Source organism: Sus scrofa, chromosome X, assembly GCF_054392235.1.
Source record: "Sus scrofa isolate SSC_HxYL_T2T_F1_AM1 chromosome X, Sscrofa_HxYL_maternal_Yorkshire_Landrace_v2.0, whole genome shotgun sequence".
NCBI classification, from domain to species: Eukaryota; Metazoa; Chordata; class Mammalia; order Artiodactyla; family Suidae; genus Sus; species Sus scrofa.
The window spans coordinates 103,956,331-103,974,884 of NC_139401.1; the positions used below are offsets into that span (position 1 = coordinate 103,956,331).

An 18,554-nucleotide genomic window follows, 5' to 3' on the forward strand; every position below is an offset into this window, starting at 1 on the left:
AATTCCCCTTACCCCTACTTTTCCATCACTACCTCTGATAACCACAAACACGATCTCTTTTTCTATGAGATTGTTGGTTTATTAGTTCTAAGTATAATTGACATAAAACCTTACGTAGGTCCTGTTAGACAACATGGTGATTCCATATTTCTATACATTTCAGAATGATTGCCACAATAAATCTAGTTACCATCTGTCACCATACAAAAATACTACATAATTATTGACTATATTTCCCACATGCATGACTCATTTATTTGTGACTGGAAAATTTTACCTCTTAATCTCTCTCACTTATTTCTCTCTCTCTCCCTACCTCCCCTATGGCAACCATGTTAGTTCTCTGTATATATGATTGTGTTTCTGTATTATTACATTTATTTGGGTTTTTTTTTTAGATTCTACATATAAATGAAGTCATACAGCATTTGTCTTTTTATGTCTAACTTAGCATAATACTCTCTAGGTCCTTCCATGTTGTTGCAAATGGCAAGATTTTATTTTTTATGGCTGAGTAATATTCCATATCTTCTTTATCCATTCAGCTGTTAGTTTTTTTACTTGGGTTGCTTCTATATCTTGGCTGTTATAAATAATGCTGCAATGAACATATCGGGTGCATATATCTTTGCTGATTAGTGTTTTTATTTTCTTCAGGTAACCACCCAGGAGTGGAATTGTTGTATCAGATTGTAGTTCTATTTTTAATTTTTTGAGGAATATCTGTACTTTTTTCTCTACTAGCTACACCAATTTACATTCCCAAAAAAGTACATGAGGGTTCCCTTTTATGAATCTCATCGCCAATACTTGTTCTTTCTTCTCTTTTTGATACTAACCATTCTGATAGCTATGAGGGGATATCTCAGTGTAGTTTTGATTTGCATTTTCCTGTTGATTAGTGATACTGAGCATAATGTGCTTGTTGGCCATCTGTATGTCTTCTTTGGGAAAATATCTATCCAGATCCTCTGACCATTTTTAATAGGATTGTTTGTTTGTTTGATATTGAGTTGTATGAATTCTCTGCATATTTTGGAGATTAACCCCTTATTTGATATATCCTTTGCAAATATCTTCTCCCATTAAGTAGGTGGCCTTATGTTTTGTTGGTAGTTTCCTTCACTGTAAAAAAGCTTTTTAGTTTGATATAGTCCCATTTGTTTCTTTTTTCTTTTGCTTCCATTGACTGGGGAAGCATGAAAAAAATATTTACTAAGACAAATATTAGAGTGTATTGCCTATGTTTTCTTCTAGAAGTTTTATGGTTTCAGGTCTTACATTTATGCCTTCACAAATGAAGCTTATGGGTTTTTTTTAAGCTTATAGGTTTTTTTTTGTTTGATGTGAGATAGCACTTCAGTTTGATTCTTTATCATGGAACTGTCCTGTTTTCCCAACATTTATTGAAGAGACTCTTTTCCCCATTGTATATCCTTTCCTACTTTGTCTTGGATTAATTGACAATAGGTGTGTGGGTTTATTTATGGGCTTGCTATTCTGAATTTTGACTATGTGTCTGTTTTTGTGCCAGTACCATATTTTTTTGATTATTGTAGTTTGTACTATAGTTCGAAGTCAGGAGTCATGATACCTACAGCTTTGTTCTCCTTTCTTAAGATCGTTTTGGTTATTTGAGGTGTTTTGTGTTTCCACACAAATTTTAGGATTATTATAGTTCTGTGAAAATTGCCATGGGTATTTTGATAGGGATTGCTTTGGGGCTGTAGATTGATTTGGGTAGTATGGTCATTTTAACAGCATTAATTCTTCCAATCCATGAGCATGGTATATCTTTCCATTTATTCATGTATTTTTAAGATAAAAAAAAAACTTGAAAAATGACAAAAGTTGAGCATTTAGTGAGTGATATAATGGTGCAGTTGCCCTTACTGTGTGTGGGGAAGGAAATGCCAGTTTCAGTAATCCTGGGGATTGGGTTAACACTCCCAACTCTCTGCCCTGAGATGAAATCTTAGAGGAGTATAAAGTTAGAATTGAGATTTGTAAATAAAGTTGGCATATAAGAAGGACTGCATTATTTGTAAAAGCAGAGAGCACATAAAAATATGTCTATTAGCACAGAGATACAATGAAATTTGTCTTTCTTGGCCTGAGTTATAGATGAAAGAAGAGAAAACTCTTTATGATTATTTGAAACCTGGACCATAATGTGTAAGTTTAGCATCTCATGTTACAGTATTTATATGAGACAGAGACTCCCAAGGTGAGAAATTGATATTAAAATGTATCCAGAGTCTATAATAGTACTGAAGTACTTGATGAAAACTAAACAAACCAAAACAATGGCTCTGTGGAAATATTTTCTCAATCCAAACAGTGAAGGTATTTTCCTATCTCATGATTAAACTGAAGAATATTACAAAGAGAAATTCATAAAAACATCCATGAAATAAAGACAAATTTCCCATAAAAGATTTGCAATTATGCTGACCACAGATTTCTCAACAAAAATAATGGGTTGTGTAGAACATAAGGAACCAAGAATATAATGGAATAAATGTTTTCAAATTTCTTAGGAAAATTTTCATGGCTTGTCAAAGAATATAGAGATTCTCAGATCAGATTTAATTTTTATTTTAAATTAAGATTAATTATATTTACAGGAGACATACTCAAACTCCTTTTCTTGAGATGGCATAGACTCACTCTTTCAACTCCTCTCCTCTAAACACAACTAAATATTTAGGAATAATTCAATAGTCAATCATAAAAGAACTCTCAAAGGTAGAAAGGACTCAGATAGGCTAGGGACTTTGTGAAGTGAGGAGAGATACCATGGTGAAAACCTTACATTTTCTTTTTTTCTCTCATATATCAAAGATTGGGGTCTGGAGAGGCCTACAATCCAAAATACCATCAGACATAAAGAGGAAATAAAAGAAAAGTTATCCCACTTAATATCGTCATGTATCATGATGATACAACCTAGGTGGAGCCTGTAGATTTGAGGCCAGAATAACATTGTAAGGGCTGTAAAAACTAAATTTTCCTTGTAACTACAGATCTCAAAAGTAGACCAAGACCTATGTGGTAAAACTAAACAGAGTGATTGCATGTTGAAATAGAATATTTAGATAGGGTCAAACATCTAACATAATAGCCAAAATGTCTAAGATACAATGAAAATTGTACCAAGAACTAAAACAAACACAACTTGAATGACAAAATGCATTCAATTGATGACAAAATGGAATGAATGGATATTGAAATTGTCTGAAAGAATATTAAAACAGCCATCAAAAAAGTGCTTCAACAAAAAATTAGGCGTTTTTTTGAAGTTCAATTAAAAAATAGAAAATCTCATCAAAAATAGAAATTATTAAAAAGTAACGAATGAAAATTATAGAATTGAAAAATACAATAACTAAGGTTAAACAACTCACTGAATGAGCTCAATAGTAGAGTGATGATGACAGAGGTTATAATCAGGGAATTTGAAGACAGTGATAAAGTTTACACAGTCTGAACAACAGAGAGAAAATAGTGTAGAAAAATTAATGAATATAGCCTCAGGGACATGTAGGGGCAATAATCAGAAATCTAGGATTAGTCTCATAAGAGTTCCATAGGACAAGAAAAATTGTGGCAGAAAAATGTATTTGAAGAAATAATAGCTGAAAACTTAATAAATGTGGTGAAAGAAACAAACCCACAGATTCGAGAAGCAGACACATACTCAGAAAGGATAGATCCATAGAAGTCCTTATCACATGTCATAATTAAACTTCCAAAAACTAAAGACAAAAACAAAAAAAAATCTTAGGAGCTCCTGTTGTGGCTCAGCGGAAATGAACCCAACTAGGATTCATGAGGATGCAGATTTGATCCCTGGTCTCACTCGGTGGGTTAAGGATCCAGCATTGCTGTGAGCTGTGGTGTAGGTCCCAGACATGGCTCAAATATAGGGTTGCTGTGCCTGTGGTGTAGGCCAGCAAATGCAGCTCGAAGTCAACCCCTAGACTAGGAATTTTCATATGCCATGGGTATGGCCCTAAAAAGCCTAAAAAAAATCTTAAAAGAGAGAGGACTGACACTTTATCTACATATGAAGCCTCATTTAAAATGACATTGGATTTATCATCTGAAATGACAGAAGCCAGAAAGAAGTGGCACAACATTTTTCAAATACTTAGAAAGAAGGAATATTACCCACAAATCCTATACCCAGTGAAATACCCTTTAGGACCAAAGGGGAAATCAAGCCATTCTTAGACACAGGAAAACTAAGAATTTGTCACTAGCATACCTCTGCTTAACCACTAAATCATATTTAGTAAATGAAGCAAAAATTATCATCTAGTATGGTGCTCAACATATCTAAAGGAAATACTTAAGACAATTATTTAATATTTTAGAAGTAGAGTGGTGATCATTTTGTAATGGATAGAAACATGGAATCATTATGTTCTGCAACAGATACTAACACAGTGTTTTGGGTCAATTATACTTAAAACCAATATAGAAAACCAACTCCATGGAAAAAGAAATTAGATTTGTGGTTACCAGAGGTGAGGGGAGGTTAGGGTGGGGGAAGGGGAAGCTAGACGAATGCAATCAAATAATACAAACTTCCAGTTATAAGATAAATAAGTACTAGGGATATACTGTATAACATGATGAATCTAACTAATACTTGTATATTATATTTACTGTTAAGAGAGTAAATCCTAAAAGTACTCATCATAAGGAAGAAACCGGCTTGTTTTTAAATTTTGTAATGATTGCTATTCTCTAAACTTATTGTAGTAATCATTTCATGAAGTATGTAAGTCAAATCAGTATGCTGTAAACATTAATTTATACAGTGTGTTAGGTCAATTATATATCAATAAACCTGGAAAGAAAACATTTTAATGAAAAAAAATAGAGTAGATTAATTCAAAATCACTGAAGTAGAAGGAAGAAGGCAGATTTCAACAGTGAGTGCCTGCCTGCAGTGTTTCGTACTCCAGGTTAAAATGAAGAAATAACACTTTGATACCTATGCATCATGGTTTATTGATCCGATTAATGTTATCTCTAAGAAAAATCTATCCTTCAGTCCTGCAGGAGACATGTGAAAAAAAATAGTGGTTAAAAAAATAAAAAGTGAGGCAGAGAGTAAAGGACCATAAATGATATGGCTTCTATTCTGCACCCAAAGTAAAGTATCAATACTGATAGAGTGTGGTAAGTTAACTTATTAATATCGCAATACCTGGAGCAACAATTTTAAAAAACTATAATGTGTGCAACAATATATAAATGAAACAAGACAGAATTCTACCAAGTGTTCAAGAAACCATAGGAAGCTAAGGAAGGAGAAACAGAGAGTTGAGAAGTGGAACAAACACAAAACAATTAATTAAATGGCAGACTTAAATCCTAATATATCAATAATTACTTCAAATGTATATGCTCTAAATTCTCCAATTATGGATAGTTCATGGAGAGAATAAGAAAATATGACCCAACTGTGTACTGTGTATAAGGAACTATTTTCAAATATATTAACATGGCAGGTTGAAAGTAAAAGCATGGAAAAAGATATAACCTGCACATATTAATAATAGCTATAATACCATCAGATAGAATGGACCCACATAGCAAAGAAAAATCACTGGGGACATAGAGATATATTACATAATGATAAAAGGATTAATCCACCAAGATATGTGTCAATCCCCAATGTGTATGCACCAAACAGCAGAGCTTCAAAATACATAAAGCCAAAGCTTACAGAGCTGAAATGTGAAATAGGCAAATCCACAGCTACAGTTGGAGATTTAAACACCTTTTCTCCATAACTGTTAGAAAGATTAGACAGAAAATCAACAAGAATATAGAATTGCCCAGTATCATCAACCACTAGACTCTGTCATATAAGGACACCCCACCTGGTAATAACAGAATGCATACTTTCTCAAGCATCTGTAGACTATTCACCAAAATATATCATCTTGGGCAATAAAACAAACTCCATAAATTTAGAAGAACTGAAATCATACAGAGTATGGTATATGGCCAAAGTGAAATTAGACTAGAAATCACTAATAGAAAAACAATAATAAAATCTCCAAACTCTTAGAAATTAAACATATCTGGTAATACCCCATGGGCCAAAAATAAAGTCTCAAAAATAATAATTAAAAAATATATAGAACTAAACACACATGAAAATCAACATAAAATGTGTGAGTTCTAGCTGAAACAACACCAAAAGGGAAATTTATAGCATTACCACTTACATTCGAAATGAGGAGAGGTCTCAGAGCAACAAATCCAAATTCCAATCTCAAGAAACTAGAAAAGAAGAAAAAATTAAGCCAAGTTAAGTAGAATGAAGATACAATAAATATAAGAGCAGAAATAAATGACAGTGACAATAAGAACTCAATGCAGAATATCAATAAAACCAAAAGCCTGTTCCTGAAAATAGTTCCATAGCATTATAAGTTCTAGCAAGTCCCACAAAGATAAAAAGAGTGAAGACATGGAGTTCCCATTGTGGTTCAGTGGGTTAAGGACACGGCATTGTCTCTTTGAGGATGCAGGTTCAATCCCTAGCCTCGCTTAGTGGATTAAGGATCCGGTGTTGCCACAAGCTGAGGTGTTTGACCCAGCAGCTGCACCTCCAATTTGACCCCTAGCCCAGGGAACTTCCATATGCCGCAGATGCGGCCGTAAAAAGAAGAAAAAAAAAAGAGTGATGAAACAAATCACTAATGTCAAGAATGAAACCAGGAATATCAGTAGAGATATTGCAACAATTAAAAGGATAAAATGGTATCTTATTCCATTTGGGCTGTTATAACAATGCCACAGGATGAGTAATTTTAATGAACATGATTTTATTTTTCACAGTTCTGAAGTCTGGAAGTCCAAGAACAAGGTGCCAGAACCTCTTCTGCAAGAACACTAACCCTAATAACGAAAGCTTTGCCCTCATGACTTTATCTCCTCCCGAAAGCTCCACCTCCTAACAACATCACCTTTGGGTGTTATGTTAGGATTCAACATACGAATCTTAGGGAAACACACTCAGACCACAGCATAAGAGAGCATTATATATGACTTTATAATCTCAAAATTCAATAAAGTATAAGAAATGGATTAGTTCATCAGAAACCATAAACTCACAAAATCAAATTGACTAATGTAATTGTCCTATAAGCAACTTTTACTTAAAAAGCTCCCCCAAAAGAAATATTGAGGCCCCTATGGATTCACTAGAGAACTCTATTAAAGATTTAGAAAAGAACTAATATCAATTTTATACAATCTCTTCCAGAAAACAGAAAAGGAAGAAACACTCCCCAACTCTTTTTAAAGGCCAGAAATTTCATGATACCTAAACCACACAAAAATAGTAAAAAAAAAAGAAAAAAAAAGGAAATATAATCTATAATGATGAATATACCTTATGAACTTAGATGCAAAAGTCCTCAATAAAACATTAACAAATGAAATCCAGAAATGTATTAAAAGAATATATGATAACCAAGTAGAATTTATTCCAGATATGCAAACCTGGCTCAACATTCAAAATCAATTAGTGTAATGCATCATGTCAACAGACTAAAGATGAAAATTCATATGATAATATCACTTAACAAGGAAAATGACAAAATACAGCATCCATTCATAATAAAAACACTCAGCAAAGTATAAACAGAGGAAAAATTCCTCCAATTATTTTTAAAAATATATAAAAACCCACAGTCAGCACCATACTTAATAATGAAAGACTCAATGCTTTTCTTCTAAGTTTGGCTATGTGTCAGGATGTCCACTTTCACCACTCTTATTCAACATTGTATTGGAAGTTCTAGCTGTTGCAATAAGGCAAGGAAAAGTAGTAATAGGTATAAACATTAGAACAGAAGCAGTAAAATGCCCTATTTGCAAGTTACATGGCATTCTACATATAAAATCCCAAACAATTTATAAAAATAAATAAACTTTTATTTATTATTATTTGTCTTTTTGCCTTTTCTAGGGCTGCACCCACGGCATATGGAGGTTCCCAGGCTAGCAGTCTAATCAGAGCTGTTACTGCCCACCTACGCCAGAGCCACAGCAAAGTGGGATCCAAGCTGCGTCTGTGACCTACACCACAGCTCAGGGAAACGCTGGATCCTTAACCAACTGAGCAAGGCTAGGGATCAAACCCGCAACCTCATGGTTCCTAGTCGGATTCATTAACCACTGCATCACGATGGGAACTCCAATAAAATAAACTTTTAGAACTAGTAAGTGAGTTCGGCAAGATTGTTACAAGATTAATGTAAAAATCAGTAACATTTTCATAGATTAATAAGGAACAACTGGAAATCAAACTAGAAAAAAGCAATATCATTTATAATTGACCCAAAAATGAAATACCCATTTATATACCTAAGAAAACATGCCCAGGATATCTATGGTTAGAACTACAAAATGTTGTTGTAATAAACAAAAATCTGAAATATTGGAGAGACCATGTTCATGGACTGAAAAACTCAATATAGTATGTCAGTTTTCTTCAAATTGTTCTGTAGGCTTCAGGAAATTCTTATAAAAATCCTAGCAAGGGAGTTCCCATCGTGGCGCAGTGGTTAACGAATCCGACTAGGAACCATGAGGTTGCAGGTTCGGTCCCTGGACTTGCTCAGTGGGTTAATGATCCGGTGTTGCCGTGAGGTTGCCGACGCAGCTCGGATCCCGCATTGCTGTGGCTGTGGTGTAGGCCGGCAGCTACAGCTCCAATTCGACCCCTAGCCTGGGAACCTCCATATGCCACAGGAGTGGCCCTAGAAAAGGCAAAAAGACAAAAAAAAAAAAAAAAAAAAAAAATCCTAGCAAGGTTTTTTTTTTGGTAGGCATACACAAATGTTCTCTAAAATTTATATAGAAAGGCTAAAGCCCTGCAATACCCAAAGCAAATTATGAAAATAATAATAATGCAAAAAGAATCATTTCTTTTTGGTGTCAAACTTACTATATAGCCAGTAATTAAGATCACTTAGTACTAGAGGATAGATGGGCACATAGATCAAATGAAGAAAATAGAAAACCCAGAAATTAGCCCATAGACATGCCCGATTGATTTTTGATGAAGATACAAATGTAATTCTGTGGAAGACAAACGATACTAGAGAATGGACATTCATACAAAACATCCTATATCATAATTATCGAAAATGTATCACAGACTTAAATGCAAAATGTAAAACTATAAAACTTTTAGAAAGATGGATAAAATCTTCAGAACCTAGAACTAAATGAAAAATTATTTTATTCGCCAATAAAAACATGATCCATAAGAAGAAAAAAATGATAAACTGGACCTCATTAAAATTAATTTATTAGATGAGAAAGATTTTTTTCGAGATGATGAAAATATAAGTTACAAATATATATAAAATATATAACTATGTATATATAAAATATATATACAAACTATATCTATATACACCACATATATGATGAAGTATCTAGAACATATAAAAACTTTCAAACTCAACAGTGATAGAAGTAAACAATTAGAATCTATCCAATTATAAATTTGGGACAAAAAGTCATGAACAGAAATTTCACTGAAGAGGATATACGGATGGCAAATAAGCACCTGCAAAGATGTTCAACATCATTAAGCACTAGGGAAGTGCAAATTAAAACTACAGTGACTTATCATTACACATCTTTTTAAAAAACTAAAACAAAAAAATTGATAACACCAAAGGATGATGAGGATGTTGAGAAACTGTAGATCCTTCATATATTGCTGATGGTTACTCAAAATGCTACAGTAACTCTTGAAAAGGGTTTGGTGGTTCACTTCAAAACTAAAATTGCAATTACTATATGATATAGCAATTATCCACTTAGACTTTTATCTCAGAGGGATGGATGTTAACCTATGTTCATGTAAAAAAAACTGGTACATGAATGTTGATAGTAGTTTTATTTATATTAGCTAAAAAATGGAAAGAGCCCAGATGTTCAACTGTGAATGTATGAATAAACTGTGATGTATCCATACCATGGAATGTTACTCAGAAATCAAAGGAATGAAATATTGTTGCATGCAATAAATTGAATGAAATGTATTATGCTGAGTTAAAACGCTGATCCCAAAATCTTATTTACCTTGTAATTCCATTCATATTATATTATTAAAATAACACAATTACAGAGAACGAGGATAGATTGTAGTCACTATGGATTCAGGATTAGGAGATGGACTGTAGGTGGCTTTGAAAATGTAACATCATGGGAGTTCCCTTTGTGGTGCAGCAGAAAGGAATCTGACTAGGAACCATGAGGTTGCGGGTTTGATCTCTAGCCTCACTCAGGGAGTTAAGGATCCAGCATTGCCATGGCTGTGGCGTAGGCCGGCAGCTGTAGCTCTGATTGGACCCCTAGCCTGGGAATCTCCATATGCCATGAATGCGGGCCTAAAAAGACAAAAAGCAAAAAAAAAAAAAAAAAAAAAAATTGTAACATCATAAAGACTTGTGCTAGTTAGCCAAAACTACGTATGTGAAAAAAATGTACAGAACTTAGAACTACACATACACACATGCAGGTACACACACACACCCATATGAGTGCATGTATACCTAGAGAAATTTGAATAAACTCTATGGATTGTATCAAATTATTGTACTATAGTTATGCAAGATGTGAACACTGGAAGACTCTAGGTAAAGGGTGTGCATAATACCTTGTAAGTTTCTTAGCAATTTCCTATAAACCTATAATTCTTTCAAAATAAAAAGTTTAAAAGATCATAATGGCATTTTCCTAGGTATCCTATTTTTGGTTTCTAATTTAATTTCACCACGATCAGATAAATTGTTCTATAATATTTTGAACAATTTATATTTATTGAGATTTGTGTAATGGCACTGAAAATTTGTGAATATACCATGTTATTTTTTGGCTGTGCCCGTGGCATGTAGAAATTCCCTGGCCAAGGATTGAACCAGGCCGCTGCAGTGACAAAGCCAAATCCTTAACCCTCTGCTCCACAAGAGAACTCCCTATACCATGTTTATTTTAAAGAGAGTGTATTCTGCAGTTGTTAGTATAGCATTCTCACGTTACTTAGCTCAGGGTAGTTAACAGAATTGCTCATTCTCTGTCTTTACTGAGTTTTTGTTTAAGGTCTGTTAATTGATAGAGAAGTGTGTTCCTATCTCTTAATTTGTGGAAATGCTCCCTTGTTCCTTAAATTCTGTGAATCATGTATATTTGTGTGCAATGAAAATCTATTATTAGCATATACACATTTATGTTTGTTGTGAATTGCTGGAAAATCAAGTTTTTATCAGTTTGAAATGTCCCTCTAGTGATATTCTTTGCATTTCAGTTTATTTTATTTGACATCATAGCTATTCTATGAAGCCTTTTCTGCTTCACGTTTGTATAGCATATCTTTTTCTATCCATTTACTCTCAACCTATTTGTCTTCATATTTAAAATGATCTTTTATGGGCATGTTAAGTACTTAAGCTATTAACATATACGATAGTAATTTATGTAGTTTGCTTCAGGCCTAATATTTTATTATTTGTTTTAGGTTGGTTCTCTTTTTTATGCCCCTTTCCTAGCATTTTTTTGGATTAGTTAATAATTTTTAGAATTTAATTTTTGTAAATTGGCTTTTAAGCTACATCTCTTTGCACTGGATGATTTTTATTAATGTGAAAGTTCACTGATTCTTTTGACATCTCCATTCTATTATTAAGCCCATCCAGTAAAATTTTCATTTCAGACATTGTATTTTTTAGTTTTAAAATTTGCATTTTTTCTATTATATTGTGGGTATATATCTGCTGTGATTTCCCATCTTTTCATTAATCACAACTTATTTTAACACACTGAACATAATTATAAGGAATGCTTTAAAATCCTAGTTTGCTAATTCCAATTGCTAGGTAATCTCAGGACTGGCATTAGTTGGTTGCATTTTCCTTTGAGATGGGGTGGTATTATCCTGGCTTGCATATATCAGTTATCTTTGGCTTATATCCTTGACATATTGAACATGATTTAGAGATTCTCAATTTTGTTATATTATTCCAAGAATATTGATGTTTCCGCTTTTGTAAAAATTAACTTGGTTAGACTCGGGCTGCAAACTGTCACATCACCATTAGCCCAGAACTCAGTTCAGCTTCTTATGCCTTAACTACAAGCTGATTTCAGCTTTCCCATGCATGCAGGAGTCAGATAACAACCAGAGACTCAGGATGAATTTAAACATGAATTTTTTTCTCTGTTTCTCCCCTTTCCTAGGTTACTTATTTTCTTATAGTCCTATTGTCTCATGTTCCTTCACTGAATATTCTGGCCAAAAATAAAATGGCTTTTACATTATAGAAGAAACCATAATGATTCTGGCTGTCCTCAGAGTAAAGCTACAAAAAACAACCAGGATACTCATTTCATTTGGATAACTTACTATATATTTCCACCCCTCAGAAAAATCTACTTACATTTTTTTTTTCAAGCTGTAAAACAGTTATTTTTCATGTACTTTTAATAGAATGTATAGCTGTTGCATGCAGGAGGATCAGTTAATTAAGCTCTCATTTCTTAACACCAGAAGCAGAACTCATCTTAAAGCATAAAGAATCACAAAGGCCAAATGTAAAGATATAAACATTTATACCAGACAAAACAACCAAATGAAATGGACAGCTAAAATAACAGCAAACAGAATACATTTTAAATGAGTATTATTATGCATTAAGAAGCTTACTACAAAAGGTATAAAAATACTATTTAGAATATTGATGTATTTATCAGAACTTAAAATTATATAACACAAAATATATAGAACTACAAAGAGAAATTAAGAAATCCAAACTCCTAATTTGATATTAAAAAAACCTTTCTGTTACTGCTTAATAAGTCACACTATATATTATAAAAATATAGCAGTTTTGAATTATGCTATTAATAAGGTTTATTTCATGAAATATTATACATATGGTCTACATTTATTCACTTTCTGGAAGTATGTTTATGTATAATAAATGACTGATTTTTTTTTTGTCTTTATTCTAATTTCCCCTCATCATCCATATGCGGCTGGTACAGTGTAGTTAGACTTCTAGAATCATTTGGATTTCTATAGCAGAAAGCCCAAAACACTGAAAGGATATTAAGTTAAATATGTTCAAAGTTGTTTTTTTTTAATATTTAGAGTTATGTGTGATGTGGATTTAATGAGCAAACAAAAAGCATATCTTTCTTTTCCTTTTTGATCAATAATGTGAAAATCTCAAGAATTAAGAGTACATCTGTAACATAGAGAGCTGAGCCTCATGCGGACATTAATGAAAAGAGTGTTTGGCATTTAACTCCTGTAAATAAAGCTGCTGAATAGAACTACTTCAGTGATCAATATTGTCTAATTCAGAACTATAAGTCATTTTAGTTGTAAAGCACAAGGGGAAATAAATCAATAAAGAAAATGTTCTAACCTTGTCAGATTTCTCAGTTAAAATATGTGATATTTGTACTCTTATTCTCTACCACTCCGTATAATGTAGTGAAATAAACACATTTTAAAAACAAGAGTATGCCTAGCCTTCAATAGATATATCTGTACTATTGGGGGTCTCTGTCAAGGCTGGATGTGTCTTTATACAAATGATTTTCAAAAGTGGTGTCAAACCACATTAATGTGAAATTCGCTACTGTTCATATAATTAGTACAGTAATAATTTATTTCACTTTTACAGTTTAGAACAGGTTCAAGATTTTGTCTAGAATGGCATTCACACTCATGAGCAATGTGGTATGTTTTGAATGGGAAGGAAAGTTCTATGTAAGTTTGAGAATTCATTATAACTAGCTCTATTACATAACTTTAAATGAACTCACAGTACATATTAAAAGAGGATTGTTTGCCATTCTCATGTACCAAACTATCATGTAGAACTAAAGCTTTCCTACTTAAAAATCAGAACTTTATAACAGATGTATGTACCATGGATACTTGCTATTATGAATCATACTAGCTCTTCTTCTCCCCACAAAATTATGGGGATATCATAGAAATTTTGGAATACACATTTGAATGAGTCTATTGTCAGGTAACTTTTCAGTCCTCTGTACAAAATTTTTCTTTTTTTTTTCTTGTTGATTTTAGAATCATTTTAGTTTCCTTTGCTGTTCTACAGTTCCATTGTGATGCACCTAAGTATGTATTTTTTATGACAGTCTCATTGTGCTTCCTGAATCTGAGGTGTTTCATCATTATGGAAGGTTTTCTGTCATTCACTTTGAATATTGCCTCTACCCCAATCACTCAATTCTCTTCTTCAGGATCTTCTGCAAGAAGTATATTAGACTTTGTAATTGTGTTTTTAACTCAAACTATGTTCATGAAGGTGACATCTTTATTACACTATACTGCTTTTTTTTTTTTTTTCTTTTTTTTTTCTTTTTAGGACTGCACTCGCAGCATATGGAGGTTTCCAGGCTAGGGGTTGAATCATAGCTACAGCTGCCAGTCTACACCACAGCCACAGAAATGCAGATCCTTAACCTATTGAATGAGGCCAGGGATCTAACCTGCAACCTTGTGGTTACTAGTCAGATTCATTTCTGCTGCACCACAATGGGAACTCCTGCACTATACTGCATTCTATATCCTTGATTTCTATAGTTTGAAAATATGCCTAGGTAAAGTTTTGTTTTGGTTTGCATTTATCCTCCTTGATATTCTCTAAGCTTCCTGGATTTGTGGTTTGGTGTATAACACTAATTTGGGGGAAATCTTTCATTGTTTAATATTTCTTCTGTCCCTTTTCTCTTTCTTCTCCTAGAATTCCCATTATGCATGTTACACAGTTTGTAGTTGTCCTACAGTTCTTTGATATTCTGTTCTTAGAGGTTTTTCCAAGCTTTTTTCTTTTTGCTTTTCAGTTTTATTGGTTTCTACTTCAGTATCCTCAAGCGCACAGATTCTTTGCTCAGCTGTGTCCAGTCTACTAATAAGCCCATGAAAAGCATTATTTATTTCTGTTAGTGTTTTGATCTCTAGCATTTCTTTTTGGTTCTTTCTCAGAATTTCTGTCTCTCTGCTTGCATTGCCCATCTGTTTCTGCATGCTGTATAGTTTATTTTTAGAGCCTTAAGCATCTTAATCATAATTGTTTTAAATTCCCAGTCTAATTCCAACATCCCTGCAATATCTAAGTCAGGTTGTGTTTTTTTTTTCTCTCTTTAAAGTGTTTATTTTTTCCAGTATGTCTTATAATTTTTTTTCTTGATAGCCAGACATGAGGTAGTGTGTAAAAGGAGCTGCTATAAATAGGCCTTTGGTAATATGGTGGTAAGCTGTTGGGGGAGGAGAAGTATTCTATAATCCTATGAGTAGGTCTCACTCTCTTAGTGAGCCTGTACCTCTGGAATGTGAACTTTACATACAATTCTCAGCTCTTAACTCCATCCCCTTCAGTGGAATAGGATGGCTAGAGGGGATTGGAATTTGCTATTTCCCTCTTCCCTGCTAAAAGGCTCTGATTAACACTTGGAGGTTAGGTTCTGGTTAAGCATTTTCACCTGAGGGCAGGCTTTGTCAAGAACAGAGTTCGCTGCCATATTTCAAAATGGTTCCTTTTCCTCTCCCCTTGCCAGAAGTACTAGGGGATTTTTCTTTAATATTCACTGTGAAAACTTAATCAAGCTCCTTGTGGTGAAATTCATAAAAGTATTAGGGCCCTGCATAACTAATTTCCCCTGGAGTTTTTATCTCCTGGGCTTTTCCACATTGAGACTCCATCAGGAGTTCCCATCATGGCTCAGCGGAAACAAATCTGACTAGCATCCATGAGGACACAGGTTCAATCCCTGGCCTTTCTCAGTAGGTTAAGGATCCAGCGTTGCTGTGAGCTGTGGTGTAGATCACAGATGCGGCTTGGATTCCATGTTGCTGTGGCTGTGGTGTAGGCCAGCAGCTACAACTCTGATTCGACCCCTAGACTGGGTACCTCCATATGCCACAGCCCTAAAAAGACAAATAAATAAAATTAAAGCAAATTATTTTTTTAAGAAAAGAGAGACTCTATCAATTCATCAGTCATAGTTCAGATTTCCGTACTTCAGCATTGGTTCCTATAGCGGTTTGTGCCTGTGAGTTTCTGCTTAAGTTGTGGTTTTCTTATTTGCCTGTTGGTCTCTTCGTTTTTCAGGCCAGTGGTTTGCCCTATAACATCACTTCTCTGACAGATATAAGTTGTTGATTTTTTTAGTTTGTTCAACTTTTTACTTGATGCAGTGGTGACCTACAGTTGTTCCATCCATGCCTGACCAAAAACAGGACATCTTTGAACTGTGCATTCTATGTCCAATAATTCTGTTTTATCTAATTTTAAGGGTGTTTTGACCAAAAAAAAAGTATCAAGTTCTATAAATAAAGATTTCAGTGTTTTCTTTTATGTGTTTAGCCATTTATAAATATGTATTTTGCAGTCTTTATCAGACTGTTATTTTGTTACCTTACATTATTATTATGCCTCTGTGTAGGCATAAGAAACAGGAGACGCACTACGAGCATTTGTGATAACTGGATTATTTCATTGCATGTTCCATATTTTTAAAAACTATCTCACTTTAAATGAGGCTGGTTTCAGAGTTCCCTGGTGGCACAGCAAGTTAAATATCTGGCATTGGCACTACTGTGGCCCAGGTCACTGCTGTAGCATGGGTTGGATCCCTGACCCGGGAACTTCTGCATGCTCTGGGTATGGCCAAAAAAAAAAAAAAAAAAAAAAAAGGAAACTGTATTCTCTCTGTGGGAATCCCTTGTCACTTTGATCATGAGAATATCCCTCCAGAATGGTTTTGTGTTTACTCGTATCAGGTAGCCTTAGACTACTGCTGACTCAAATTTACATAGATTTCTTGGGTGCCTAAAACATACAAGTACTGCCAGTTTTGCTCTAATCCCAAATAAGAGTGGGACAAAAGTTCTGAATTCTAATGGAGAAGTTTTATTTTCCTTAATTCAGACTAATAAAATCACTTGTTATCTCTTGTGGCCAATGAATGGGTTTTCTTATTGTTTCCCATTTTACTTAAATTGTGGACTTGTAGGGTCTCATCTTTATGCAGAGATCTCAGTTCCAACTCCTTTCCTACATGTTCCCAAGGTCTTGAATCCTTTCTCTACATGGTTTTTTTATAGCCAACTTCAAATTTATTTATCTAATGAGCAACTAATTTTTCCCCTCTGTGCTATTTTCCTGGAAAGAAATTGACTAGTGTTAACTAATCTGCTCACATATTGAGCTTTCCATTCTTCTCCTCCTCCTATTCTTTTCTTTCTCCTTCTCCCCCTACTCCTCTGCTTTTTCTTCTTCTCCCCCTTCCTCGTTTTCCCTCTTCTTTTCCTTTGCATATGTCATTTCATTCTTATTTCTTATAAACTCTGCTGTATAAGTTTTAAAATAATATTGTATCCAAAACTTTAAAAATATTTATAGGTTATATTTTCCATATTAACTTTGATGACCATAATGACAATATCAGAAGTCCCTCTTAAATTTATCTGCAGTTCTCAAGATCTTGATTAGTTTCTACCTGATCACTCTCATAGAATGTACGTACTGGAAAGATATTAAAACATGATCTAGTCCAGATATTCAAAATTATAATTCTCTAGGGGTAGGTAATATAAATGTATGTAATGGGTGGATATAAGACAATAAGGAGTACTGGGGCCTTGTTGTAGACCTGGAGAGTATATATTTCACCTAAAGGCATTTAAAAATATCTAACACTATGCTGGCCAAACAAAACAGCTCCATAGGATACTACTTTCAACCTCTTATTCTATACCAACACCCACATTCCATATTTGATGAAATTGAGAACAGAATAGGTCTTATCACAGCTTGTCACTTGAGTACCCTGACAATCATGACTACTATAAACTTTTAAAGCAACTAAAAATCATACAAACTTTAGAACAAAATATTACACTTGAGTACCCTGACAATCATGACTACTATAAACTTTTAAAGCAACTAAAAATCATACAAACTTTAGAACAAAATATTACATTATTTGGTAGACACTATATACTATAAGAATTTAGAATAGTGACATAAAATATTAAAATTTTCAGTATTATCACACTCTGTTTTTAAATCTTGGGCACTAAAATCCTCTTTTGGTTGGAGAGTAGTATTTTTTCTTGTCAAAAGATCACAATTATCTTAGCTTGAATGTAAATGATGCTTAGAAAAATGTGACTGTGAAGAAAGTCTCCCCAAAACACATAAGATCTAGAAGCCTAATTCCTTTTGTCAACTAAAGCCCAAGTAAGAGTTTCAGTATAAAGCAAATCATCTATTTAATCCTTCCTTATGAGACACAGGCTGTGAACTGCAGCCCACAGATGGAGGAAGATGTGTCTAGGGGGACTGAACATTACTCAGATGTTATCAACTGCCTTTCCTGCAGCATGTTGCCATCTTTGATCAAATACCTCATTAGAAGAGCACCAAGGAGTCCAGAGAAACTTCTGAAACATATTTTTTATC

The 18,554-nt window shown here is 33.8% G+C and overlaps 1 long non-coding RNA gene across 4 annotated transcripts in view; it reads right to left on the reverse strand.

The window, feature by feature from the left end:
• Positions 1-18,554, reverse strand: part of LOC146394753 (uncharacterized) — a 617,916-nt gene that overhangs the window by 280,106 nt on the left and 319,256 nt on the right. For all 4 annotated transcript variants that reach the window (XR_014835544.1, XR_014835545.1, XR_014835547.1 and 1 more), the window contains exon 2: positions 6,252-6,306. This is a non-coding gene — a long non-coding RNA (uncharacterized LOC146394753). The remainder of the gene's footprint in view (positions 1-6,251; positions 6,307-18,554) is intronic.